Source organism: Felis catus, chromosome E2 (genome assembly GCF_018350175.1).
Source record: "Felis catus isolate Fca126 chromosome E2, F.catus_Fca126_mat1.0, whole genome shotgun sequence".
In the NCBI taxonomy this organism is placed as follows: domain Eukaryota; kingdom Metazoa; phylum Chordata; class Mammalia; order Carnivora; family Felidae; genus Felis; species Felis catus.
Genome location: NC_058382.1, coordinates 13755713 through 13782416, shown reverse-complemented (window position 1 = coordinate 13782416; position 26704 = coordinate 13755713). Strand labels below are relative to the sequence as shown.

The 26704-nt window shown below is 44.8% G+C and overlaps 3 long non-coding RNA genes across 6 annotated transcripts in view; 2 read left to right on the top strand and 1 right to left on the bottom strand.

Moving 5' to 3' along the window:
• Positions 1 to 5749, top strand: part of LOC102899950 — a 45038-nt gene extending 39289 nt beyond the window's left edge. For 3 of the 4 annotated variants that reach the window (XR_006590441.1, XR_006590439.1, XR_002149851.3), the window contains 2 exons: positions 2255 to 2343; positions 4374 to 5749. This is a non-coding gene — a long non-coding RNA (uncharacterized LOC102899950). Of the gene's footprint in view, positions 1 to 2209; positions 2344 to 4373 lie in introns of all 4 variants that reach the window. The other variant, XR_006590440.1, reaches the window with a different exon arrangement.
• Positions 4135 to 10629, bottom strand: LOC123382289. The gene is made up of 2 exons (XR_006590442.1): positions 10531 to 10629; positions 4135 to 5128 (listed from the first exon to the last, which is right to left on the bottom strand). It is a non-coding gene; the product is annotated as an uncharacterized LOC123382289 (long non-coding RNA).
• A 5841-nt stretch (positions 10630 to 16470) lies between these two features.
• LOC109494794 lies at positions 16471 to 25395 on the top strand. The gene is made up of 3 exons (XR_002149855.3): positions 16471 to 16749; positions 19039 to 19234; positions 22694 to 25395. It is a non-coding gene; the product is annotated as an uncharacterized LOC109494794 (long non-coding RNA).
• The last annotated feature ends 1309 nt before the right edge of the window (positions 25396 to 26704 follow it).

Here is a 26704-nt window from a genome sequence, read left to right as displayed (position 1 = left end):
GGTGCTGGGGACACAGCAGTGACCCCGGCGGCCCAGTGCCTCCCTCACCATGTCCCCAGTCGGGGAGACAGCTGTGTCCAGGCAGGCAGCCATCTCCCAGGGCCTGGCTCCTGTTGATACATGCTCAGGGACACACACCCCAGCTCTCCCAGCCTCACATTTCCTGAGAGAGCCCTGCTTGGGGAGGTTGGGAGTGAACCTCCCACTCAGTTGAGCAGATACCTGTGAGAAATCTGGGGGAGTAAAGAGATGAAGAAGGACAGGCAGGGAGAAGCAGGAGGCAGGAGGGCAGGGAGGAACAGAGAGAGGCTGGTTGTCCAAACTCCCCGAGAGCTTACCATCTGGGTGGTGACCCCCTGCCTGTGTCTCCCAGCCCAGCCCTGACCCCTCTGGACTGTCGCTCTTGGGGGGGGGGGGCAGGTTTGTCTCTCCCACCATGTGCTCTGTGAGGGCAGGACACCTACTGTCTCAATCCCTGCTGTGTTGCTGCTCCTTGAGAGGCTACTCCACAGGAAATAATAAGGGATAACTTAATAGTAGACAGCAACATTCCAGGTGAGAGGTGCAGCTGAGGCCTGAGTTGGGGCTCTAGAGCAGGGCAGGGGTGAAGGTGGCTGGCCCTCTCTTTTTCTTTTTCTTCTCCCCCTCCTCCTCTTGCTTCTCCTCCCTGCTTCCTCTCACCCTCCCCACCCCCCAACTGCCCCATCCCTCTCGCCCATTCCCGACAAGGCCTGACTTCTGATTTCATAATCTAAATTCTGGCTCCTGCTGGTTGAAACTGTTTCCTTTGGAAACAAAACAAGCACCAACCTTGGCCGAGGCTGGCCCCTCCCCCACCCACCCACAGATCTGGCCTGGGAGGCGGCGGGGTGGGTGTGACTGCAGCTCTGGCCAGAGGACCTCGGTGGGGCCCGCCTGTCAAGCGGGTCACCGTGGGGCTCGTGCGCCCCCTGCGGGAGGAGGGGCTGCGACCGTAGGGCGGTTGGGCTGGGGCTGCAGGGATTTCCCTGAGGAACAACCACCGTCTGCTGTGCGGTGAGGTTTTAGAAGGAAGGCCGATACCCGACTTTTTCCTCTGGGGTCTGCTTCCCCCAAGTGAAAGGGGCTTTGGGTACCAGGGCGGAAGCCGTTCGGTGCCAGGAGGGTAATGGGGAAGAAGCACCAGGTGATGTGACTGACTACTACAGGACCAATCAGTTTGTTTTTTAATGTTTATTTTTGAGAGAGAGGCAGAGACAGAGAGTGAGCAGGAGAGGGACACACACACACACACACACAGAGAGAGAGAGAGAGAGAGAGAGAGAGAGACAGATAGAGACATAGAATCCAAAACAGGCTCTAGGTTCTGAGCTGTCAGCGCAGAGCCCGATGTGGGGCTCAAACCCATGAACCATGAGATCATGACCTGAACGAAGTTGGTCGCTCAACCCACTGAGCCACCCAAGTGCTCCAGGACCCAATAAGTATTTTTTTTTTAATTTTTAATGTTTATTTATTTTTGAGAGAGAGAGAGACAGACAGAGCATGAGCGGGGGGAGGGGCAGAGAGAGAGATAGAAGGAGACACAGAATCCAAAGCAGGCTCCAGGCTCTGAGCTGTCAGCGCACAGCCCGATGTGGGGCCCGAACTCAAGAGCTGTGAGATCATGACCTGTGCTGAAGTCGAACACTTAACCAACTGAGCCACCCAGGCGCCCCTTTAAAAAAAAATATTTATTTATCCTAATAAGTTTTTAATATTTTATTTTTTTATTTTGGCAAAATACACATAACATAAAGCTTGCCACTTCAACTACTTGGAAGTGTGCAACTCAGTGACATTAACTACAGTCACAATACTGTGCGGCCGTTACCACCACCTAGTTCCAGAACTTCTTCACCACCCCAAGTGGAAATCCCATATCTATTAGGCAGCCACCACCCACTCCCCCTCCTTCCTCCCCAGCCCCTGGCAACCGCTGGTCTACACTCTGTCTCTATGGATTATCTACTCTGGACATTTGGTGTAGATGAAAGCATATACAGGTGACCCTTCCACGGTGGGTTTGAACTGTGCGGGCCTGCTTATATGTGGATTTTTCCCCCAATAAACATGTGTGGATTGCTTTGGATGTGCTAAGAAGTACATTGAGGACATGCCTACCACCTGCTGGCTGTCTGTTCTGTGTCTGCCATATTGATATGTGCTACAACCACTTCATACACCACAGAGGGAGGAAACTGGAGAGAGATTCTGAGACCTGGTACCGTTTCAGGAACTTCTAAGATCTGGGGGACTCTTCAGGTGCTGCCAAGTTTCTTTGGCCTGGACTGTGATGTCCCAAGTGGATTCAGGTGAACCCAGGTGAGATTCCAAGGATATCCCTGTAAATGTATTTTTTCTTCCTTATGATTTTCTTTTCTCTTAAGTTTATTTATTTATTTTCAAGAGAGAGAGAGAGAGCAAAGGAGAGGCAGAGAGAGAGAGAGAGAGAGAGAGAGAGAGAGAGAGAATCCTAAGCAGGTTCCACACTGTCGGCATGGAGCCCAACATGAGGCTTGAACCTATGAACTGCAAGATCATGATCTGAAAGGAAATCAAGAGTTGGATGCTTAACTGACTGAGTCACCCAGTCACCCCTTCCTTATGACTTTCTTAATAACATTTTCTTTTCTCTAGCTTCCTTTATTATAAGAATATAATATATATTGCATATAACACACCAAATATGTGTTAATCAACTGGTTATATTATTGGTTAAGACTTCTGGTCAATAGTAAATATTAGTAGTTACGTTTGGGGGGAGTCAAAGTTAATTATGGATTTTCAACTACAAAAGAGATCAGTGCCACCTACCCCCTAAGCTGTTCAAGAGTCAACTATGATATGTGGTCTTCTGTGACTTTCTTCTTCTTCTTCTTCTTCTTCTTCTTCTTCTTCTTCTTCTTCTTCTTCATGTTTATTTATGTTGAGAGAGAGACAGACAGACAGACAGAGCACAAGCAGGGGAGGGACAGAGAGAGAGGAAGACACAGAATCTGAAGCAGGCTCCAGGCTCCAAGCTGTCAGCACAGAGCCCAACGTGGGGCTCGAAGTCATGAATCGTGAGATCATAACCCGAGCTAAAGTCAGACGCTTAACCAACTGAGCCACCCAGGCTCCCCTCGATTGACTTCTTCTACTTAACATGTTTTCAAGGCTTTCAAAATGTTTCAGTGTTGGAGCATGAATCAGAATTTTGTTCCTTTTTATGGCTGAATAATATTTTATTGTATGGATAGAACACATTTTGGTGCTGATGGCCAATTGGGTTGTGTCCACCTCTTGACTGTTGTGAATAGTGTTGCTACAAACATCCATGTTAAAGTTTTTGTTTGGACATCTATTTTCAAGGACCTGACAATTTTTAAATCCAAAAGGCTAGAAAAGAGGACCAAACTGCTATTTTGAGGAAGCCCAAAGTTTTCTGACTGTAATTAGCATTAAGACATGTTTTAGTCCTTTTTCTTTAGGGAAAGATGCTTCAGTGAGCCCTTCAGTTGTGCAAAAGGAAAGCCAAAGGCTCATTAAGGATCAAAAACATTTAAGCCAATGAAGAGGAAACATGTTCCATAATATTTACCCCCTAGGGGAGCCTGGGTGGCTCGGTTGGTTAAGCAATCTACTTCCACCAGGTCATGATCCCATGGTTTGTGAGTTTGAGCCCCATGTCTGGGTCTTTGCTGACAGCTTGGAGCCTGGAGCCTGCATCAGATTCTGTGTCTCCCTCTCTCTCTCTGCCTCTCCCCCACTCGTGCTCTCTCTGTCTCTCAAAAATAAACATTAAAAAGAATTTTTAAAAAATAAAAAATAAAATGAACATTAAAAAATTTTTAAAATATTAAAAAATCCCCTTAGATGTGGGGATTCCTGTGACCCATGGTGGTGGATTAGCTTTGTCGTCCCCACCCTCCTTCAAGGCAGAATTGCAAGCCCAGTGGCTGAGAGTGTCACCAGCCCCCAGCTGTCAGAGCTGTCAGGGTCCACCTCTGCTCAACAAAGAAGGAGACCCTCTGAGCAAAAGGGCATGCTCACCAGGATAGCAAAGATGTTGGCTTTGCATTAAAACTTAAAAACAAAACAAAAAAAAATAAATAAAAGAGAAGAAAGAAAAACTGGAAAAAATGAAATTGTATATTTAACTAATGGATGTGTAGAGTAACACTTGTTGGCAGTGACCTTCTGTTGGGTGAGTCAGTGAGTAAATTTCACTGATATTGACATTAGCCTGTATGTTGTTATTTCAGTGTCAGCTTTGTTTTCTTCTACTTTGGAGCTAATGGCAACTGCCCGTCTAGTTTTGAGTGCAGGAAAATAGCACCAATAAATCCCACCTTTTTTTCTTTCTTTTCCAGCATCGTGTTTGTTTCTGTAGCAGTTGTGTACAGCACCCCTTCCTGTACGTTGCCTTTTTGCTGGAAAATATTGCACGTTGAATCAAACTTTCTATACAAGTTAGAGGTGGAGGGGTGCACCTCACCCAAGGTCATGCCTTTTCTGGGGCAGCCCACTTCAGCGATTGATGGAGATGCAGGACAATTCTGATGAGCCATATTGCTCCAGAGCACCCATGGAGTTAGCTGAGGCTGGTATGGAATCAGCCACAGAGCTAACTTCTTCCTCCACCCACTCCTGCTTCCTGGTCTCCCTTCTATGGGTGTTGGTTGATGCCAACAACACTCCCTAATAACTATCCTACAGACCAAACTCCATGTCAGAGTCTGCTTCCCAAAGAACCCAACCAGCAACAGCCACGTACTGGATGAAGACAGTCATCTAAGTGTATAGAAGTTAACCATGTGGTGAGCACCCATTGTTGTAGGTGTGCTAAGAAGTGCATTCAGGACATGCCTACCACCTTCTGGCTATCTGTTCTGTATCTTTCATGCTGTTATGTGCCACATCCACTTCATACAGAGGAAGAAACTGGAGAGAGATTCTGAGGCCTGGTACCATTTCAGGAGCTTTTAAGACCTCTGAGACTCTTCAGATGCTGCCAAGTTTCTTTGGTCTGGACTGAGATGTCCCAAGTGGATTCAGGTGCATCCAGATGAGTTGCCAAAGATATCCCTTCTGTGCCGTTCTGTTCTCATATCCTGAGCCATGCAAACTGTAAAGCCATAGTAAATATGAAACAACAGAGACTAGGTAAACTGGGTAGAAATGATACTGGTGGAAACTTTATTTTGGGTCTCTTGTGAGGTTGCTGCCTGGGGCTAAATTGATCCGAAGGCTTGGCTGAGGCTGCAAGATTCATTCCTGAGTCCACTCAAGTGACTATAATACTACAGAATAAGGAATTTATTATAGAAATTAGACCTTACAAAATGGTGGGACTAGCTAGAAAGATAAAGATCTGAACAGGGAATCAAGAACCAGAGAAAGCTCATTAAACAGCCCTGAGACAGATGAGTGAGTCAGAAATCTGGATGTTAGGCACATCCATTGTTAGAGAAAGACCACGAAGGGGGAGGGACTTCTCTAGAAGCTTATTGGCTTTTTGGGCTACCACTTCTGTGAGTTCAAAGTGAGATGGCTGATGGTGGGTTTGGGGCCACTTTTGATCAGCAGGACCAGCAATTGGGAAGGAGAGTTGTATGTAGAAAAATAAGATCGAGGGCAAATCAGAACCCTTCACCAATTCTAAATCTGTCTCCCAATGTGTCTGACTTACGGCAGTCTTCAAAGAAAAATGGCTGCTCCTTGGTTTCCACCTCAAAAATCCCATACATCCTTGCTTCTTGCTAATTCTAACATGGAACCAGGCAAGAATGTGAAACCAGGCAGATAAAAAAAGCACTACATAGGAACTAAAAGCACTCGCTGAAAGTGGCCGGGCATGAAGAAGGCACCTAAGTCCTTGATTTCTTGGTGCCCTAGACACATGGAGCTGTCATCCTAGCCTTGGACTGTTTAAGCTGTGCATTTTTCTTATTTTTAATTTTTTTAATGTCTCTTTGATCTATTTGGAACCCTCTTGCTGCAATCCCAACAAAAAAGGAAAGGACCTAGAGAAACATAACAGACTGATTATGTGACTTTGGAAAAGTCCCTTCTAGATATCTGAGCCTCAGTTCTCCTAAGTCTAAAAAACAGAAGATGTTTCAGTATTAGGAAATGTATTAACGTAAGCCATTACATTAATAGGTCAAGGGGAGAAAAGACCATATGATCTTAGTGTGGGCCAGGCAGTGTTCCAGGCACTACAGATACTGCAGAGAGTGACATCATAGTGTAGAGAAAGTAGACTATAATAAACAAGTTAATACATACATAATGTGTTGGCTAGTGAGTGGGACCAAGAAAATAAAACAGAGTGGGGCACCTGGGTGGCTCAGTCAGTTAAGCTGCCGACTCTTGATTTTGGCTCAGGTCATGATCTCACAGTTTGTGAGTTCGAGCCCTCCACTGGGCTCTGCGCTCACAGTGCAGAGCCTGCTTCAGATCCTGTGTCTCCCTCTCTCTGCCCCTCCACTGCTTGTGCCTGTGCGTGCGCGCTCTCTCTCTCAAAAATAAATAAAAATTGTAAAAAGGAAAAGAAAACAGAGTAAGAAAATGAAAAGTAATTTAATTAGAGGGCTACTTTATTTATTTATTTTTAATGTTTTTAATGTTTATTTTTAGACAGAGAGACAGAGACAGAGTGTGAGTAGAGTAGGGGCAGAGAGAGAGGGAGACACGGAATCTGAAGCAGGCTGCAGGCTCTGAGCTGTCAGCACAGAGCCCAACATGGGGCTCAGACTCACGGAGTGTGAGATCATGACCGGAACTGAAGTCAGCTGCTTAACAGACTGAGCTACCCTGGCTCCCCTAGAGGGCTACTTTAAATAAGTTGATTCAATCTTCTAAAGAGAGCATTTATGCAGAGGTCTGGAGGATGAAAGTGAAGCCAGTTGAGAAATAAAGATGAAAGAGAATCGCAGGTAAAGGGAGCAGCAAGTGTAGCAGTCCTCAGCCTGAAAGGACTCCTGAGGTTCAGGAAAGAGAGAGGCCAGTGGGACAGGGGTGTGTTGATTGACAGCTAGGTCTGGAAGCCACAGTAGGGTGTCTGGGTCCTCATTATTTGCGGCACTCAACCACTCAAAATTCAAAATCCAGAGAGGACTAAGTACCTGGTGGACCTGACTTGGGTCATGTGGCCAGGGAAACTTGCATGGGGCAACTTGCATGGGCCAAGTAGATTTCATCCAGTGGGGATGTTGAGATACCCAGAGCTAAGTACCGGTGCTGCTATCTGAAGAAGGAGGAGTGGAAGCTGGGAGGGCACAACAAAAGCTATCAATTGTACTATTTCAATGGCACAAGAGCTCCACCCCCAGTGAGAACAAAATACATACTTCTTAAGAGGTGCAATTATTGGGAAATGATGTCAATACAAATCACTGCTTCCTCCTAGCTGTCTGTGATGCTGCCACCTCGGCAGATTTTGTACGTTTGTTTCTCCCTCTGTCCAGGTGCCCTTCCTTTTCTTTCCATATCATTCCTTCCTCTGCTGCATCAGATGCTTGGAGGGGTTTGTGCGAGTCCCCATTGTTTCAGGGCTGGGAAAAGCAGCCACAGGCCCGAAAGGCAACCACTCATCAGCACCACGAACAGCGGCCCACAAACCTCCTATTCCTATTCTCGCCCAAACCTTTTCAAGGATGTCGTGATGGGTTTTAGACACGCCTATAAATGCTTTCACACTCCTCCAGTCAGGGAGGGAGTCTGATGCCCCTTCTCCTGAAAGTCTGACTTCCCCACTTGCTTCTATTTGAGCTGGTGGATGAAGGGTCTGACTGGGCTGGTGATTAAGCCAAGCCCACCCAGGATAATCTCCCTGTTGAGAATGAGTTAAGGAAATGCAAGTAAAAATACAGAAAGTACTTTTGTGGAACACATTATGGGAATTAAGGCTGTATCTCTCAGCATCTCCCTGGGGACTCATAGCTTCCTGTTTTGCTTCCCTCAACATGCCTACTTGAAGGCTTTTGTGAACCCACAACATTTGGCTTGAATGTGTTTCTGGCTTTCCCTGGCATGGTGACTTACTCAAGCAAAGTGACTTTGGGTTCATAGTGTTGGAAAAGTGAATTGGATTGATCTAACCCATGGATTGACTCCTTGTCCTCTCAACAGATGAGAAGATTGTCTTTTTGAAGATTGTCTTTAAGCCAAACAACTGTGGACAAGACAGTGAGGTAATCTAGTAAAAATGATATGACTGCCCAAAACATCCCTTTGGAAGGCACCAGGGGTGGGGAATAATTTCAAAATGTCCCTTTGGCCAGATTTTTGTCAATCTCATTGACCACCCATCCAGCCTCTAGAAAGCTGCCTTCTTTTGGTGCAGATGTGGAATCTCTGGACAAGAGAACAGGGTCACATGATGTGAATCACAGAAACTAATGTAGAAGGAATCAACCAGCTCTTTTCTCAAAAGCAGATTCTGAGGCTCTGATGGCTTCCTTTCCAGAACACTTTTCCAAGTATCTTCTGGACTCTCTCCTAAGTACTGAATCCTTCAGGGCTCCTAAAACTGTTGTAACAAGAAAGACCTGGGGGCAAGACGTCTACAAGGATGGACTCTGGCAGAACTCATGTTGCTGAAGGCTTACATGAATGTTTGAATGTGTGGATTAAAAAAATATTAACAACTTGGGGCGCCTGGGTGGCTCAGTCACTTGAGCATCTGACTTCGGCTCAGGTCATGATCTCATGGTCCGTGAGTTCAAGTCCTGCGTCAGGCTCTGTGCTGACAGTTCAGAGCCTGGAGCCTCCTTCAGATTCTGTGTCTCCCTCTCTCTGCCTCTCTCCTGCTCACTGTCTCTCTTTCTCTATCTCAAAAATAAATGAACATTAAAAAATTTTAAAAAATATTAACAACTGGATGGCTTAGGAAGAATAGATACTCTAAGTAATGTACAGGGCAGAACTGGTAGAAAGTGTGAGCCCTTGAAGAAGAGTCACTCTAGAGATAAGAAGTAGTAGAAGTGTTTGGTACAGGGGATAGGCATGACTCTGATTCTTAAACAGAGAAAAATGTTTTGGAAAGACATAAATGAGTCATAGATTCCATGGCTACTGTCTCTCCTTCCTTGCCAGTGACTCAAGGCTCAAACTCCAAGGAATGACCGCTTGATGAATATAGATTGGATCACATGCCTGACCTCTGGCTATATGGTGACTGGGTAAGGGAAGAACCTTACTCCCTGAGAGAGACTGATTTGTTCCCGAATTTTCACTCCTCTGTTATAGGAATATACACACCCACATTCTTTGCCATGTAACTTTGCAACACCTCCCATTGTGAGCAGAATATATAGACCCCTCCATGTTGGAGTTGACCATGTGACTTGCTTTAACCAATGGGATGCAAACAGATGCTTTAACTCTGCTGCCCAGGTTTGATAGCTTCTTATGCTGCTGTCATCTGCAGGAGAGGAGCAAGAGAGGAGCAGGAGAGGTAGCTGCTTCCCCATTAGCTTGGGCCCCAGAATGAAGGACTCCAGACTTTCAGTTGGATTCAGGTCTTAACAAACAGATTTTCTGGCATATACATATAAAATCTATTATACACATGCATAATACATATATATACATAATAAATATGCATTATACATTATTTACATTATATATTATTTACATAATATGCATTACCAAACCATACGAACATACCTGCTACATTGCCTGGCACATAAAAGGTCATTTCATTCATTCATTCATTTATTCACTCACTCATTCATTCACCATCTTCCTGAGTGTCTTTGTCACTCTATTACCCACTATTCCCCCTCCTTCTGGTCTTGCCCTTCTTTTCCTTGGCCCCTCCTCCTCTCCTTCTTCTTTCCCGGATTCTTTCCCTCACATACTTCCTTTGCTCCTGTGTCTGTCTCGTCATTCATTCGCTGACACCAGTGAGGTGGCCTGTGATTCAATTCCATTCTGACACTGATTGCCTGGCATTCGCATTGGATTCCACAGGTTTAAGGGCTCCATCCCACAGGACTGTCCCCACTTCAGCTTCTACCTACAAATTTCAGGTATCCCCAAGCCATCCACACTTCTGCCTAGCTGGCTACAAATTCAGGGCTTCCTACAGCCCTCTCAGTAGTTCACTAATTCATTAGAACAACTCACAGAACTTAGCAAAACACTATACTTAGGACTATAGTTTTAATATCATTATTCTAAAGTTTTTTAATGTTTAGTTTTGAGGGGGAGGGAAGGGGAAAAGAGAGAGACAGAGACACAGAATCCGAAGGAGGCTCCAGGCTCCAAGCTGTCAGCACAGAGCCTGATGCAGGGCTCAAACTCATAGACCGCAAGATCATGACCTGAGCTGAAGTCGGACACTTAACTGACTGAGACACCCAGGCATCCTCATCTCATTTTCTTATATTTAAAATTTGTCTATTTGTTTCCCATAGGGAGACTGAATAAATAGGGTCCACTGCTGTTCCCTGGTCCAGTAGGAAAAGTCAGTCCCCATCCCAAGACCCTAAATGTGGAGAGTAGATGTGGTCTGCTTACCTTGAGAGAAGGGGATAAAGATGGGATCCTCCTTGAATGTCTCTTCCTCATCGAAGCTAAGAGAGATGATGTCTCACTTCTCAAAGCAGTGAAGTCATAAAGGATTAAGCTAGGGGTAGAGTATATCCTGGGATTGAGTGATCCTAGGAGAGTTACACAAGTCTCCTTCCCAAAGACAGCCTGGCAGAAGACCCTCAGAACACTTTGGTGAACAAAAGTGTTCTCTCTCATTAGAATAAAGACCCTCATTCCAAATTTTCCTGGCCCTAGCTAGTCTTGTCTTGGGGGTGAGTTATTGCTGAAACAAAGACTTCTGGGGAGGGCAAAGCACTTGAACAAGGAGAGAGATTACAGGGTCTCTGGATCTCACAAGGAGCAGCTTTAGTTCAGAGATTTTTTTCTTGGTGGCCAAGTGCGTGTGGGTGAGCTGGCCAATCACCTTGTAAACCTCTTCCTGTGTTTCCTCTGGATGAAGTAAGTGTCAGGGAACCTCACTGACAAGGAGCAGCTTTCCAAGAAAGCCTTGGAGGGACTGGTGAATCTGGGAAAATTGGTACTAAACAGGGGAGTCATTTCCATTCCATACTCTAACCAATAGGACCAAAAGCCAGGTCTCAGACATCCACTATTTAGTGGGATCATCAAGTGTCATATGGGTAAAAAGTCCTATATGGACATGACTTTAATTTTTAATTCCAGCTCGTTTTTGTAAACATGCATTGTGATAGAGTGGGGAAGTTGTGAGGAGTCCGGAATCCTGGATTCCAATTTTTGCCCACCCCATTGATCTCCTTTGAGATATTGGATAACCACCTCCCTTCTTAGATCCTAATGTCTGAGATGTTGGGTTGGTCTAGATAATATCTTCCAGAATCAAGACTAGTTTATGATATTTATTCATCTGCCAAAGTTATTTTAAGAGTCAAGTGTGGGGGCACTTGGTGGCTCAGTCAGTTGAGTATCCGATTCTTGGTTTCAGCTCAGTCTGTGATGTCACTATTCCTGGGTTTGAACCCCGCATCAGGCGCTGCACTGACAGCACAGAGCCTGCTTCAGATTCTCTCTCTCCACATCTCTCTCTCTGCCCCTTCCCTGCTTTCTCTCTGTCTCTGTCTCTCTCTCAAAATAAATAAATAAACTTAAAAAAAAGTGTCAAGGGGCGCCTGGGAGGTTCAGGAGGTTAAGCATTCAACTTTGGCCCAGGTCATGATCTTCCAGTTCCTGAGCTTGAGCCCCACATCTGGCTGTGTGCTGACAGCTCAGAGCCTGGAGCCTGCTTGGGATTCTGTGTCTTCCTCTCTCTCTGCCCCTCCCTTGCTCGTGCTTTGTCTCTCTCTCTCTCTCTCAAAAATAAATAAACATTAAAATTTTTTTTAAAAGTCAAGTGTTACGATGACTTCAAAAGTGCTTTGTAAACAGGAAAGCACTTTGTAGACACCCAGTTTGTTGGGGGAAGTATTTTGCAGTGCTCTGTGACTGAAAACCTTTGCTCTAACTAAGCTCCCTGCCTCTTCCTATTTATTTCCTAAGTTTGTCAATTCTGCTCTCTCTTCATAGCGCTTATCACTGTCTGCCATGATTTTGTTTTTTTATTTTCTCCCGCACTTGATGGCAGTTCCACTAGGGCAAGGACGTCTCCCTGGTTTGTTGCTTAACCTTCACCTTAGCACACTGTCTGCTCCAGGTAGGCACCAAATGAACATTTATCAGATGAAAGCTGGAAGGCTTATAAACTACTCCCCAAGTGCTTTGGAAACATTTAAGCCTTCATCAAGTGCTGTTCTATTTTGACCTGTTCTATAGGTAGAAGGAAAGCCCTTCGTGAATGGCAGCTTTTTTGTGAATGTTACAAAGGAATTAATAAATATGAACTCTGTAAAATGGAAAATCACTTCATAACAATGCACCCTGCCATTCTGTTGAGGTCTTTTGTAAAGAGAAAAATCTTTTTATGTTACAAAATGCTGTGCAAACCACATACAGTGTTTACAAATACTCTTATCACTTGGGCCATTTGGAATCTTTGTAAATGTTAAAGTGCTTTGTAAATGTCAAACTATTTTAAAAAACTACAAAATGCCCTGTAAACAACAAGGCATTCTGTATACTACAGAATACTCCGCAAATCTCAAACAGTTTTGCTGAAAGCAAAGAATATTTTTAAACGCAAAATGATCTGTCCACGTCAAATTGTTTGGTAATTAATTACAAAGTGCTCTTATACTGCAAAACACTTAATAATTTGGAGAGATAAATACATTGCTATATGCTTCATAATAAATTATTGACAAGAGGCAAAGTCTCTTACGCAGTGTAAAGTGAGGTGGAAAACAAAGGCAAAAGAAAAAAAAATTAAGTATCCTTACAACTTACAGCCAATTGACAAGTCCTTGAGACAGGCAGTGACCTTCATCTGGGATCTCAGCTGCCTGGATGTTGACCCTTTGCTAAGGGTAAGCGGCAATCTTAGCTTAACATTTTCCAGACCCCTGCCTCAGGGTCCTGTGTCTACTTTAAACACAGTAGAAATACCTTTGAAAACATCCTTTATCTCTACCTTCTCTAACAATCATTCTCCAAGCATATGGCCCACTGATACACATCTGAAGGGTCTCATGACTGAGATTTTACTAAACATTCATAAATGACCTTTTCCTAACTATAGCTAGCCCCCTCAGAGTCCTGGAAACCTTGTTTTGCAAGTACCTTCGAGGCTTGTGATGTCCCTAACCCTCTCCCAACTTGAAGGCACATAATTGCCCTCACAAACCCCAGTGCAGCTCTTTTTGCCCATAGGTCCTGTCCCCGTGCTTTAATAAAACCACCTTTTGCACCGAAGATGTCTCAGGAATTCTTTCTTTTTTTTTTTTTATTTTTTGTTAATGTTTATTTTTGAGACAGAGACAGAGCATGAACGGGGGAGGGTCAGAGAGAGAGGGAGACACGGAATCCGAAACAGGCTCCAGGCTCTGAGCGGTCAGCACAGAGCCCGACGCGGGGCTCGAACTCACGGACCGTGAGATCGTGACCTGAGCCGAAGTCGGACGCTTAACCGACTGAGCCACCCAGGTGCCCCAGGAATTCTTTCTTGACTGTTTGCTCCAAACCCCGACATTTCCACATCATAAAGTACTGAGCACACTAGATAACAAAGTAATTTGTAAATATCTGCATGTTTGTTGATGGTAACCTGCTTTGTTATGTGTGTGATTTGTTGGCTATCCAATGTCCTCTCCTTCCCTTCCTCTTGAACCTGGGTGGAATTCGTAGCTGCACTGGCCAGTAGAATGCAGGGGAAGTGACACTGCCAGACTTCCAAAGCAAAGTCCTAAAAGGCAAGAGTTTCCCACCTGGCTCTCTCTGTGCTCCACCCTCCATTCTCTGATTCCCCATAAGACTGGTGCCAGGAGCCCCGATCTTGCCCCTGCTGGAGAATCCCTGAACTGTTCCCTCAGCCCCTCCCAAGAAACCTCAATCCCACACAGCACAGCCGTGGGCCAGAGCCCTTGGAGGAAAGATCAATGCCCTGTTTTCCTCCTAACGTTAGAGTATAGCTTCCCCAGCTTTCCTTCTGGCCACCTGCTCCGGTTGAGCCTGAGTCTTGCTGTCTGGCGCCCCAATAAGGAAGGGAAGGAACATTGGTGAGCTCCATGTGTGACCTCAACCGCGACCTATCCCTCAGCTGTGAAGTTGTAGCTCAGACTGTCTAAGGACCGTAATCTGAGATGTAGTAAGTCTCTCACCCACCTCAGACCCCCAGCCTCCCTTGTCCTGAGCACTGGGACCAAGCAACTGCCTGGGGTTGAGGCAGAGAGGATGGAATGGGAAAGGGGGGTTACTTTTCCTGACTGGAACCCCCCTACCCCCACATCTATTGTCTCAAACAGAGGAACTAGCTACCTACAGGCCATCTCTCTCTATGGCACCCTTGGGAGTCGTCAGGCTCCTATGTGTCCAGCTCTGCCCTCAGGCCAGTGACTTTGCCTCCTGGAGCCTCAACTCGAAGGTGAGGATTTATTTACATGGCAGTCACTTCAATAACACTCATTAGGTGCCAAGCTCCTCTGTCAGTATGGCCTCATTCAATCTTCAGTACTGCCTGGGTCTTCACAGACACCCAAAGGCAGAGACTGAAAAACATCTGCTTTCCATTCCCGATGAAGAGTAAAACAAATGCAGGGCCACCCTGTATTCAGTGTCCACAGTGGCACCGTTCACATGAGCCAAGAGGAGAAAACAATCCATGTGCCCATCACTTGATGAGGGGATAAATGTTGTGTGATCATGAAATTAACTTGTTGGCCTTAAGCCAAGATGTTCAGGTTGGTCATCACAGCCTCACACGCCCTAACATAGGCCACAACTTTCTGCGGGGCCTCGGTCAAGTCCCCTGCCCTCCTGGGCCTCTTTTATTCCAGCTCTAGGGGACAGCATGACTCAACACTAAGACACCTACTATTTTTTAGACAGATCAAAGGAGAAAAACAATTTGACCATCATGACAGGAGCCGAAAAGATATTTAAGAATACTCAAACCAAGGGCACCTGGGTGGCTCAGTCAATTAAGCATCCGACTCTTGATTTCCACTCAGGTCATGATCTCATGGTTTGTAAGTTCAAGCCCTGCATTGGGCTCCGTGCTGATGGTGCAGAGCCTACTTTGGATTCTCTCTCTCCATCTCTTTCTGCCCCTTACCCACTTGCGCTCTCTCTCAAAATATTAAAAAACAAAAGAATACCCAAATCAAATCCTGATCAAAATGTTTAAAAATGAAGAATCTGATGTAAAACAGAGAGGGGAAAAGGTCTTTCCTTAATTTGATTTAAAATTGAGAAAAATAATTTGGCTATTGTTGGAAGTGCTGCTGTAAACATTGGGGTACAAGTGCCCCTATGCATCAGCACTCCTGTATCCCTTGGGTAAATTCCTAGCAGTGCTATTGCTGGGTCATAGGAGAGGGCACCTGTTGGAATGAGCACTGGGTGTTGTATGGAAACCAATTTGACAATAAATTTCATATTAAAAAAATAAAATAATAAAATTGAGAAGAATATATAATAGAATAACCATAAAATATATGGAAAGGGTCATAGACAGCATTAAGCTTAACAGAGAAAAAGGAAATATTCTTTTTTTTTTTTTAAGCTCATATATTTATTTATGAGAGAGAGTGTGCACATGAGCAGGGGAGAGGCAGACAGAGAGACTCCCAAGCAGGCTCTGTGCTGCCAGCACAGAACCTGACCTGGGGCTTGAACATACAAACTGTGAGATCAGGACCTGAGCTGAGATCAAGAGTCAGATGCTTAACCGACTGAACCACCCAGGTTCCCTGAGAAATTATTCCTTCTTAAGGTTCAGAATAGTCAAGATTTCTCACTATCACTACTATTATTTAACATGATTCTGTAAGTGCTAGCCCATGACATTAGGGAAAATCTTATGTTATGATTTAACATAAGAAAAAATTAAGTCAAAATATTATTTTCAGATGTTAACACCAAGAGAATAAATTAAAAAAAAACTATTATAGATAAAAGTAATACAAGGAAATTGCCCAGTTTTGACAAAAATATCCGACCCCCAAAAAGCCCACTGAACTTCTGATATACTAATTAAAACAATTTAAAATACTATGTTAAGGGGCACCTGAGTGGCTCAGTCAATTACACATCCCATTTCGGCTCAGGTCATGATCTCACAGTTGGTGGTTTGAGCTCCGCATCAGGCTCTGTGCTGATGGCTCAGAGCCTGGAGCTACTTCAGATTCTGTCTTCCTCTCTCTCTGCCTCTCCCCCATTCATGCTCTGTCTCTCTCTCTGTCTCTGTCTCTCTCTCTCAAAAAATAAATAAACATTTAAAAATTTTAAATACTATGTTAAAAGAGTGCTACAGCCTGAATTGTGTCCCCCCCGTCGCACCCCCAAATTCATATGTTGAAGCCTTACCTCCCAGTGTGATGGTATTTGGAGAAGAGGCTTTCTTCTTCAATGAGGTCACAGGGGTGGGGCCTGTATGATGGGATTGGTGTCCGTGTAAAGAGAGGTAGAGACACCAGAGCCCAGAACTCTCTCTCTCTCTCCCTGCCTTGTGAGGACACAGCAAGGAGGCAGCTGTCTGCAAGCCAGGAGAAGAGGCTTCATGAGAACCCACCCATAGTGACACCCTGATCTTAGACTTTCAACCTCCACAACTGTGGGAAAATAAATGTCTGCTGGGTAAGCCCCCCACCCTGAGTTATGTCTATGTCATCCTGAGCTCGGTGAGACAAAGAGGCACTTTGAACTATAGCCCCAATCTCCTCCTGTGTTTCTTAGAAAAAAACTTAGCAAGAAATATGTAAAACCTAATTAAGAAAACGAAAGTCCCACTTACCAGCAAATGGTATGACCGTGACTTCAATGGACACATTACCTTTTTGTTGGGGATATCTCAAATTTTTTTTTTTAATTTTTTTTTTCAACGTTTATTTATTTTTGGGACAGAGAGAGACAGAGCATGAACGGGGGAGGGGCAGAGAGAGAGGGAGACACAGAATCGGAAACAGGCTCCAGGCTCTGAGCCGTCAGCCCAGAGCCCGATGTGGGGCTCGAACTCACGGACCGCGAGATCGTGACCTGGCTGAAGTCGGACGCTTAACCGACTGCGCCACCCAGGCGCCCCGATATCTCAAATTTTAAAGTTGTCAAAGCTATCTAAATTAATCTGCAAATTTAAATTCATCCTGGTAAAACCCTAGTGGGATTTTTTGAGACCTTGACAAAATCATTTAAAAGTATACTTGGAAGAACAATGGGGTGCCTGGATGGCTCAGTTGGTTAAGAGTCCAACTTCAGCTCAGGTCATGATCTCGCAGTTTGTGGGTTCGAGCCCCACATCAGGCTCTGTGCTGACAGCTCAGAGCCTGGAGCCTGCTTTGGATTTTGTGTCTCCCTCTCTCTCTGCCCCTTCCCAGCTTGTACTGTGTGTGTCTCTCTCTCAAAAATAAATAACCGTTAAGATTTTTTTAAAAAAATTAAGCTTGGAAGAACAAAATGTGTTACAGGAACCATATAACTATCTGAGAAAGAAGAGGAATGGAGGGGGACTAGCCCTTGTAAAATATTAGAATATATTATATGGGTATAATAATTCAACTAGTATTGTAGCGCTAGAAAAGACAGATCAGTGAATCAGTGTCAATATGGGTCTGTATAAATAAGTGCAGAATAGACGTAAGGAGATTTAAAATTTTAGCATATGATCAATTCCAAGTCAGTGGCTAAAAGTTGAGCTGTTTGATAAGTGAATCAAAGCACTTGTACAACCACAAGAGTTAATATCCCTTATATTTTTATGCCCTAAGTCCTTCCTGGGCCTCATTCTAGTCTGGGGCTTGGATTTTAACTGGCTCATAAGAAGTAAATCAACTAATTTTCCTCTTTTCCCTTCCCTACTGTTCTCTTTTTCATCTTACCTTTCTTTTATCTATCTATCTATCTATCTATCTATCTATCTATCCATCCATCCATCACCTACCATTGTGTGTGTGCATGTATTTCATAAAAAATTGGATTATCTATCTATCTATCTATCATCTATATATCTATCTATCCATCCATCCATCCATCACCTACCTTTGTGTGTGTGCATGTATTTCATAAAAAATTTGGAAAGACATCCTCTGTAATATTAACACATCCGGTTTTTTAGAGCTCCTCTTCCCAACTCATAAATCAGTTAATAAAGCCACTTAGACTTTTTTTAAGCCTGATTTTGGTAGTGAATTACAGATGATTTTCACTTTCAATTTTATTGCTTCCTTGTTGGATACAAATTAGAAAAAACAATAAAGTTATTTTTATTTTGAAAGAAAAGCTCAAATGCCTTTCTCAGTTCTTGGCACATAACAGGTCCTCAATAATGGATCATTCATGTGTCTGCTCTTTGCCTGTACGTGTGTGAGCATGTGTGTGTGTTTGTCTTTCACCTAATCTCCATCATTAGTTTAGTCTCTATCTTCCCCATTGTGATCCCTCCTTTTCCTTCCCTCTCACACTGTCTCTGTCCTTGGATATTTCTTGCTTTCTCTTTCCTTCAGAATCCTCATAGTTTTCAAAAATGTTCACTCGGTGTTTGGAGCTGGACAAAGGTAGAAAGTCACACAAGGGAGAGGTGGAGAGCAGGTGGGGATGGGCCCAACTTACCTAGGGAGAATGGAACAAAGGCTTCTTGCTTCTTGAAGTTGTCCTCCGCATCCAGGAGGTGGCCAGGGTGGAAGGCTTCTGGCTTCTCAAAGTGGAATGGATGATGGAGGACAGAGTTCAAGATGGGATACAGGGTTGTGGCCTAAGAGGGTATCAAAGTCAAGAGGACCCAAGTGGGTATCAACAAGGAGTGGCTGACTCACTTATGGTACATCCGCAGTTGATAATAAGCCTCATCCACTCATGGCTCTACAGTTAGTGGTTGATCTATCGAAATAACCTTGCCCTATTTGGTTAATAGTTGTGTCCTGATCCCTCTAGCTATCCTCGCAGACTACCCTCTTCCCCAAATCTCTTTGGACTTCTCTATAACGCATCAACTAAAAGATTCACATCTGGATCACTGGAAGCCTCCAAAGACCCAACTCAAATACAAGAGGCAGGATCTACAGACATACCTTGGAAATATTGCAGGTGTTATTCCAGGCCACTGCAATGAAATGGGTAGCCCGATAAAGTGAGTCAAATGAATTTTTTTGTTTCCCAGTGTATATAGAAGTTATGTTTACACTATGCTGTAGTCTATTAGGTGTGCAATAGCATTATGTCTGAAACAAAGTTTAATGGTTAAAATTAGTTAATTTAAAAATACTTTGCTAAGAAATGCCAACCATTTTTGGGGATTTCAGCAAGTCCTAATCTTGCTGATGAAGGGTCTTGCCCAATGTTGATGGCTGCTGATGGATCAGGGTGGTGGTTGCTGAAGATTGGGGTGGCTATGGCAATTTCTTTCTTTCTTTCTTTCTTTCTTTCTTTCTTTCTTTCTTTCTTTCTTTCTTCTCCCTCCCTCCCACTCTGCCTTCCTTCCTTCCTTCCTTCCTTCCTTCCTTCTTTCCTGAAGTAAGCTCCATGCCCAGCGCAGGACTTGAACTCACAATGCTGAGACCAAGAGTCACATACTCTACCAACTGAGCCATCCAGGCACCCCTGGTTGTGGCAACTTCCTAAAATAAGACAACAATGAAATTTGCTTCATAGATTGACTCTTCCTTTCACAAATGATTTCTCTATAGCATGCGATGCTGTTTGACAGCGTTTTACCCACAGTAGAACTTCTTTCACAATTGGAATCAGTCCTCTCAAACCCTGCCACCGCTTTATCATGTAAGTTTATGTGATATTCTAAGTCCTTTGTTGTCATATCAACAGTCTCCCCAGCATGCCCGCCAGGAGTAGATTCCATCTCAGAAAGCCACTCATTACAGATCACCATAACAAATATGATAATAATGACAAAGTTTGACATATTGCAAGAATTACCAAACTATGACACACAGACACAAAGTAAGCAAATGCTGGTGGGAAAATGGCACCGAGAGACTTGCTCGATGCAGAGGTGCCGCAACTTTCAACCTATAAAAACGCGGTTCCTGCAAATCGCAAAAGAGCGACATGCAATAAAATGAGGTATGCCTGTGTTCTCATGGGTTAGTGCCATTAGGTGATTAGATAATATGAATACTAACCCTAGGTATATCTATGCTTGGGAACATGTGCGACCACAGAGAAAATTAATTAGAACCATACCTATTGACCTGACAATATATCAACAGCATACTGTTGTTATATTATAAAAAGAAAGACACACACACACACACACACGCACACACAAGACAAGTGACACGTTGCAATGAGATAGACATAAAGACAGGTGGAAAGGAGACAGGCACACTGGACACACAAGCCGCAAAGTGATAGATACAATATGAACCGGTCTTTGTGTGTGTATATATGCAGTATGTTTTCATATAAACTTAAAGAAATTGTGGAAAGAGAAACATCAAATTTTGAATGTCTTCTCATGAAGGAGGAAAGTAGGAGAGATGACAAAATAGCTTGTAAAAAAAGCTCTATTGTACAACATATTTCAAGAGGTATTTTTTCAGTCTTCCTGACATCTAATACAGTAAAACACACACACACACACACACACACACACAGAAGAGAGAGGACATTTCTACATTTCTAAAATCTCCCTTCTTCCCACAGAAATCTGGAAATAAAAATTCTCATTATAGTCTAACAACCAGAGACATGAATCATAAGACTGCATCAGGATTCTGTGATCCTGCCTGTCTCAGATGGTATCTCCAGAAGTGAGTGTCCTTGATGACAGAGCGGGGGATGCCAAGGGGCATGACGTCACTGAATCTCTGAATTTTGCAGATGACAGCATCTGTATAAGGTATTTTTGCCAAATCTTCCAGGGCTAGAAGACGGTGTGAGCCATTCACTCTGTCAATCTCCACCGGACTTTCTCTAAAAATGATGAGAGTGGCAGGGTGGGTAACATCAATGAATGACCATTATAGTGGGTTCAACCAAGTCACCCAAAACATGACCTACAGACTGTGGGGGGAGGGTCTTGTGAACTTTTCTTAAGATGTTATGTTATTGTTCCTTCTCAATGAAAGCATGGAGAAAGAAAGTCAATGGCCTTGTTGTAGGGAAGTCTTGTCTGATGTTTCCACTCTAGTTATGAGTGGAGATCACTTGGGTAATGATGGGTGTGTGGAAATTCATTCAAACTTTGGCCACTTTTTTTTTTAACTAAAGATGGATTATGGCTGAAACTGGTGTCATATCCTTTTGTCCCAGTGATTTGCTATGTGATTTTTAGATAAGCCACTTCCCCACTCTGACCTTGAAATTGATTACCTGTGAAATAGGGGAATTTGATTAGATGAGAATTTCTCCAAGTCTGATCTGCAGACCACCAACATGAGAAACAATTGAGGGGCTTTTTAATTAGTAAATCAGCAAGCTGCTCCAAAGAGTCAAGTTCTTTGTCAAGTTCAAAGTGTCAATCTCAAAGCGTTGTGTCAAGAGCCATGTGCTTTAAGGGGGCGCCTGGGTGGTTCAGTCGATTGGGTGGCCGACTACAGCTCAAGTCACAATCTCTCAGTCTGTGGGTTCAAGCCCTTCTGTGCCTCCCTCTCTCTCTGCCCCTTCCCTGCTTGCCCTCTGTCTCTCTCAAAAATAACAAATAAAAAAAAATTTTTTAAGAGGTTAAAAAAAAAAGAGCCATGTGCTGTTTTAGACTGCAAATGCTTTGTCAATAGTACTCTTTGTGACTGGGGCAAGCTTCATTAACCAGAAAGCATTTTACAACCACCTTACGTACTTCATAAGTACGAAAGTACCTTTCAAACTATGGGTTGCTTAATTGAATGAAAAATATTTTGTAAACTAAATTATTCTGTCAACTTCAAAGTGCCTTGTTAGCAACAAAGCTTTATCATAAGTTACCAATCTTCACAGGGGTGAATCTTTTATTTTTTGGACTGACCAGGCTAGAAGTTGTATGTCCTTACCCATCACGTGACCACCTTCCAGCATGGCTGCAAGACCCTCCACCCTTTCTGGCCCTCAACCACCCTAAGCCCAGCTCACCTAAAATACCAGGGTTCTTAAGAAGGAGTAGAATCCCAAACTAGAGAGTGGTGCTGGAGCTCTCTGTGCCAGCAAACAACAGTAAGACCGCTGTGTAGACGAGATTCTTACAGTGGAACTCACTCTCAGGATTCAGGAACTCCTGGGGAATAGCAAAGGACATTACCTTACTTAACATCTCCCCTTGCAAAGATACCCAGCTTCTGGGTCTTCTTTTCTTCTCGCCCACTCCCCTGTTACTCTGTGCCAGTTTTTCTTTTTTTCTTATTTCCTTTTCTCTCTATCCAAGGTCAGCAATGTAGCAAAAAGTGTGGGCTCTGGAACCAAACTGCCTAGGTTCAAACTCAAGCCCTACCATTCCCTGGTTGGGTGTCTTTGGATAAGGAACTTAACCTCTCTATCGTGTAGTTCATCATCTGGGGTTATGTTGATACTAGGTATGTAAGTACTCAATATATGTTAGGGATTGATATTTTTTGGTTTTCATCTTTTCTGTCTTTGGGTGTCTTTGCTTTCCTTGCAGCTGCGCATCCAGGAGTGATATTGAAGATGTTTAACAACCAGTATGACACTTGCCAAACCAATCAGAATAGACGTGGGCCCCTGACCAATCAGAACAGACATGGACCTCCGACCAATCAGAACAGACAGGGGCTTCCGACCAATCAGAAAAAAACATGGACCTCTGACCAATCAGAATAGATATGGGTGTCTGGCCAATGGAGCAGACACGGACCTCCAACCAATTAGAACAGACAGGGGGTTCTGGCCAATCAGAACAGACATGAACCTCTGACCAATCAGAACAGACAGGGGCTTCCGACCAATCAGAATGGGAGAAGGTGGAGAAGGGTCTTGAAGACCCCCTGCAGGGGCAGTTGCTATCTCATAACAGGAATTCCAGGAGAGCTTAGGGAAGCTGAGGAGGGAATAGGGGGTGCGAAGGGGGATGGACTAGTGGCTTTCTTACCAACACATAGGGAAGTAGTTCAGCATTTAAACAATGCATACATCATATCCAAACATATTAGCTCAATGTCAGTAATGTGCCCATCACTCTCTTTCCCACCTGCCCCCCATCCAGCTCGCCCTTGCCTTGTCCATGTGGACCAGGAAGGAATTAATGAAGTCCTGCGGGGCCCTGGGGTCCAGCCTCTTGATGTTCTCAGGGACAAAATCTTCCATTTCTTGAATTTTGTTGTACACTCGAGTGTGGGTACCAGGAAAGTGTTTCAGGATGCCGGAAAGGAGTTCAAACATCTCCAGGGAAGAAGCAAGGAGTTCCCAGAATCTGTTCTCTCTGGGCTGGTGCTACAAGGGTTGAGGCTGTATAGCACAGCACCTGCATAGCACAGCAATATCTGACAGGCTTAATTCATCCCGTAGCCTTTGGGAATGTGCCTCCCAGTTGAGCACTCATACAAATACTCTCAGTGGCATGTGAACAAGTGCGTTGTTACCTCTGCTGGGATTTCTCTCACAGGCTACCCTCTCCTGAGGCCTGATTCCTACCTCCAGTTGGACTCATTGCCTCACTTAGAAGGGTGTAGAGGGTAAGTGTGTGCACAGAAAACCGATCTTGATGCCTTCTTGCCTCAGTGTTAGGAGAAAAAACATCTGATCCCTTCCCAAGTTCCACCCATCCCAATTCCTGGCCCACCATGGAAACTTTGGCCTCACCTGGTTGTAGAAAGAGCTGGCAAAAGTGGAGAGATCATTCATTCAATGTAGCAGCCTTAAGATTCTGGGGTCCTGGTACTGAAAGTACTGGCCAAAGATGATGGTACAGATGATGTTGGCCATGGTGGAGTGAAAGAGGAAAGTGGGATCCAGATAGGTCACAGGGTGATGGGGGTGGGCGGTGGGTGGAGGACTGCATTGTCCTTCTGGAAGGCTCTGACCTGGCTGGTGCCTTCTTAGCTTGGTTGGTTTCTTTCTCTTTCTCTTGGCCAGCCTGGCTTTCACTATGTCTCTTATCACACCTCTTTCTGGGCATTTTGCACTTTGTGTCTCATGGTTTTCTTGGGCTCTGTCTTGGTGTGACCTTCTTGGTGCACCTGTGTCTTTGTCTGGTCTTGTGTTTGAGTCTTTGTTTGAGAATCAGCCCCTTCCACTCTGTTCTCTCTCTTTCTGTGTCCCGTCTGTCTTTGTGGCCCTGTCCTTGGCCTCACTGTCAGTCTTTGTTTCCCCTGACTCTATTTCTCTCCTTACCTTTTTCTTTCTAAGTCTTTTCCTTATAGTTTCTACTTCTGGATTGATCTTTGTCGGTATCCTGGGTTTTTCCTCTGTCTTGCTTTCTCTGTCTGCTTTCTCCACCTCTCTGTCTCCTTCCCTGTTTTCCTCATTATTTTTCTCTTTTTCTGTCTCCTTCTCCCTTTTCCTGAACTTGTCTCTGCATCTCTCTGTCTCTGGATCTCTCTGTCCCACCCTCTGCCTGCCCCTCCAACTCCTGAGAAGTCCCCAGGGCTCACCCTGGGATTTCCTCAGTTCCTCCACCAGACACTGAGCCTCATCCTGGTTTCGTTTCTCAGTGCTCCGCTTCCCCATCCCAAAGTCCCTCATGGTGACCTGAGAGGTTTGTTGAAGGGCCTTCTAAGACTTTCCATTAGCGAAGATCATACCTGATTGGTGGGTCATGGATGGAAGATTGGGAGGACACATGGGATGTCCCCACCTCTTTTCCCCAAACCCACCCCTATGCCCCACTCACCTCTTCCCCTGAGGATGGGATCAATGATGGCGATGTGCCCTCAGCCAGGGAAAGCCTCAGCCTGACCCACCAGGGCCTCCCTTACTGCCTTGTACCCACACAGGTTGATGACTGGCCATGGTCCCAGGTAGATGGTGAGGGCATCCAGTACTTCACCCGCAGCTGTGGGGGCAGGGTGCAGATCTCACTCTCTCACTCCAGAGAAGAGTGAGGAAAGAGTCTCCACCCTCACACGTGGATCACATGTGCCAGCCTAACCTAACCATCACTACTCCCTCCCCACTGCATCCTTATCAGGGAAGCATGGACACTTGAACGCTGTGGCCTCCTCCAAGCCCTTGCCCCAAATGTCATGTGCCCTTGCCCCAAGTGCCCTCCTCTTTCAGCTTTTACAAGAACTCTCCTAGGTTTGAATTTTAAAAATTACAGAGAATCCTTCCCCTCTGTATGGCTTATTTCACTTAGCATCACACTCTCCAGTTCCATCCACGTTGCTACAAAAGGCCATATTTCATTTTTTCTCATTGCCACCTAATATTCCATTGTGTATATAAACCACAATTTCTTTATCCATTCATCAGTTGATGGACATTTAGGCTCTTTCCATAATTTGGCTATTGTTGAGAGTGCTGCTATGAACATTGGGGTACAAGTGCCCCTATGCATCAGTACTCCTGTATCCCTTGGATAAATTCCTAGCAGTGCTATTGCTGGGTCATAGGGTAGGTCTATTTTTAATTTTCTGAGGAACCTCCACACTGCTTTCCAGAGTGGCTGCACCAATTTGCATTCCCACCAACAGTGCAAGAGGGTTCCCGTTTCTCCACATCCTCTCCAGCATCTATAGTCTCCTGATTTGTTCATTTTGGCCACTCTGACTGGCGTGAGGTGATACCTGAGTGTGGTTTTGATTTGTATTTCCCTGATAAGGAGCGACGCTGAACCAAAGCATAAGAGACTGTTAAAAACTGAGAACAAACTGAGGGTTGATGGGGGGTGGGAGGGAGGAGAGGGTGGGTGATGGGTGTTGAGGAAGGCACCTTTTGGGATGAGCACTGGGTGTTGTATGGAAACCAATTTGTCAATAAATTTCATATATAAAAAAAAATTACAGAGAATCCTCACACATAAGCTCTAGTACCTCTCCCTTCCCACCCCAGCAGAACCAGAGCTCAAAGCCCCATGTCTATCAGAATTTTCTCTCTCTGGTTTACCTTCCCTGCATTTCTTCTTATAAGAATTCCAGAAACTTCTCTCATGGGCCCGATCCCAGCAAAAAGTTCCCCAGGAAGGGCAGAGGCCACAGTCCAGGAGGGAGTTGACTCCAAGAAGCCAGGTGACCCCAGAGCAGCAAGGGGCTGTGACTGCCATGGTCCCACCTATGTCTTCCTACCATCCTGCTATCCCTCTTAAAAGGTAGGCTGCTCTGTTGTGTGTCACCTTCTCTTTTCTGTGATCATTGGGGCGGATGTGCCAAAAATCTACTTTAGCACAGCTCTTGGTAACTCCCCAGTGGCATCAGGGAACCCAAAGATAGCAGGTGCTGCAGAGGCCAGGAAGTTTAGCCTCTCTATTGGATCCCCAAACTGGCTTCCCATTGGCCCCTGGCTGGCCGGACGAATCTTAGCAGGCAATGCCCTTGAACCTGGGGTACCTTCTTGAGGGAAGGGCGGTGGTGCCAGCTGGCAGAGCCTGGTGTAGGATGGTCTACTGCAAGGGTGGCTCTTGGCTGATTTTCTTAGAGGGTGGCATTGCATCATGAGGGATTGGAAATCGCTAGAAGACCGAACTGAGGCATCCTGAGATCGCTGGAAAGAAGGATTT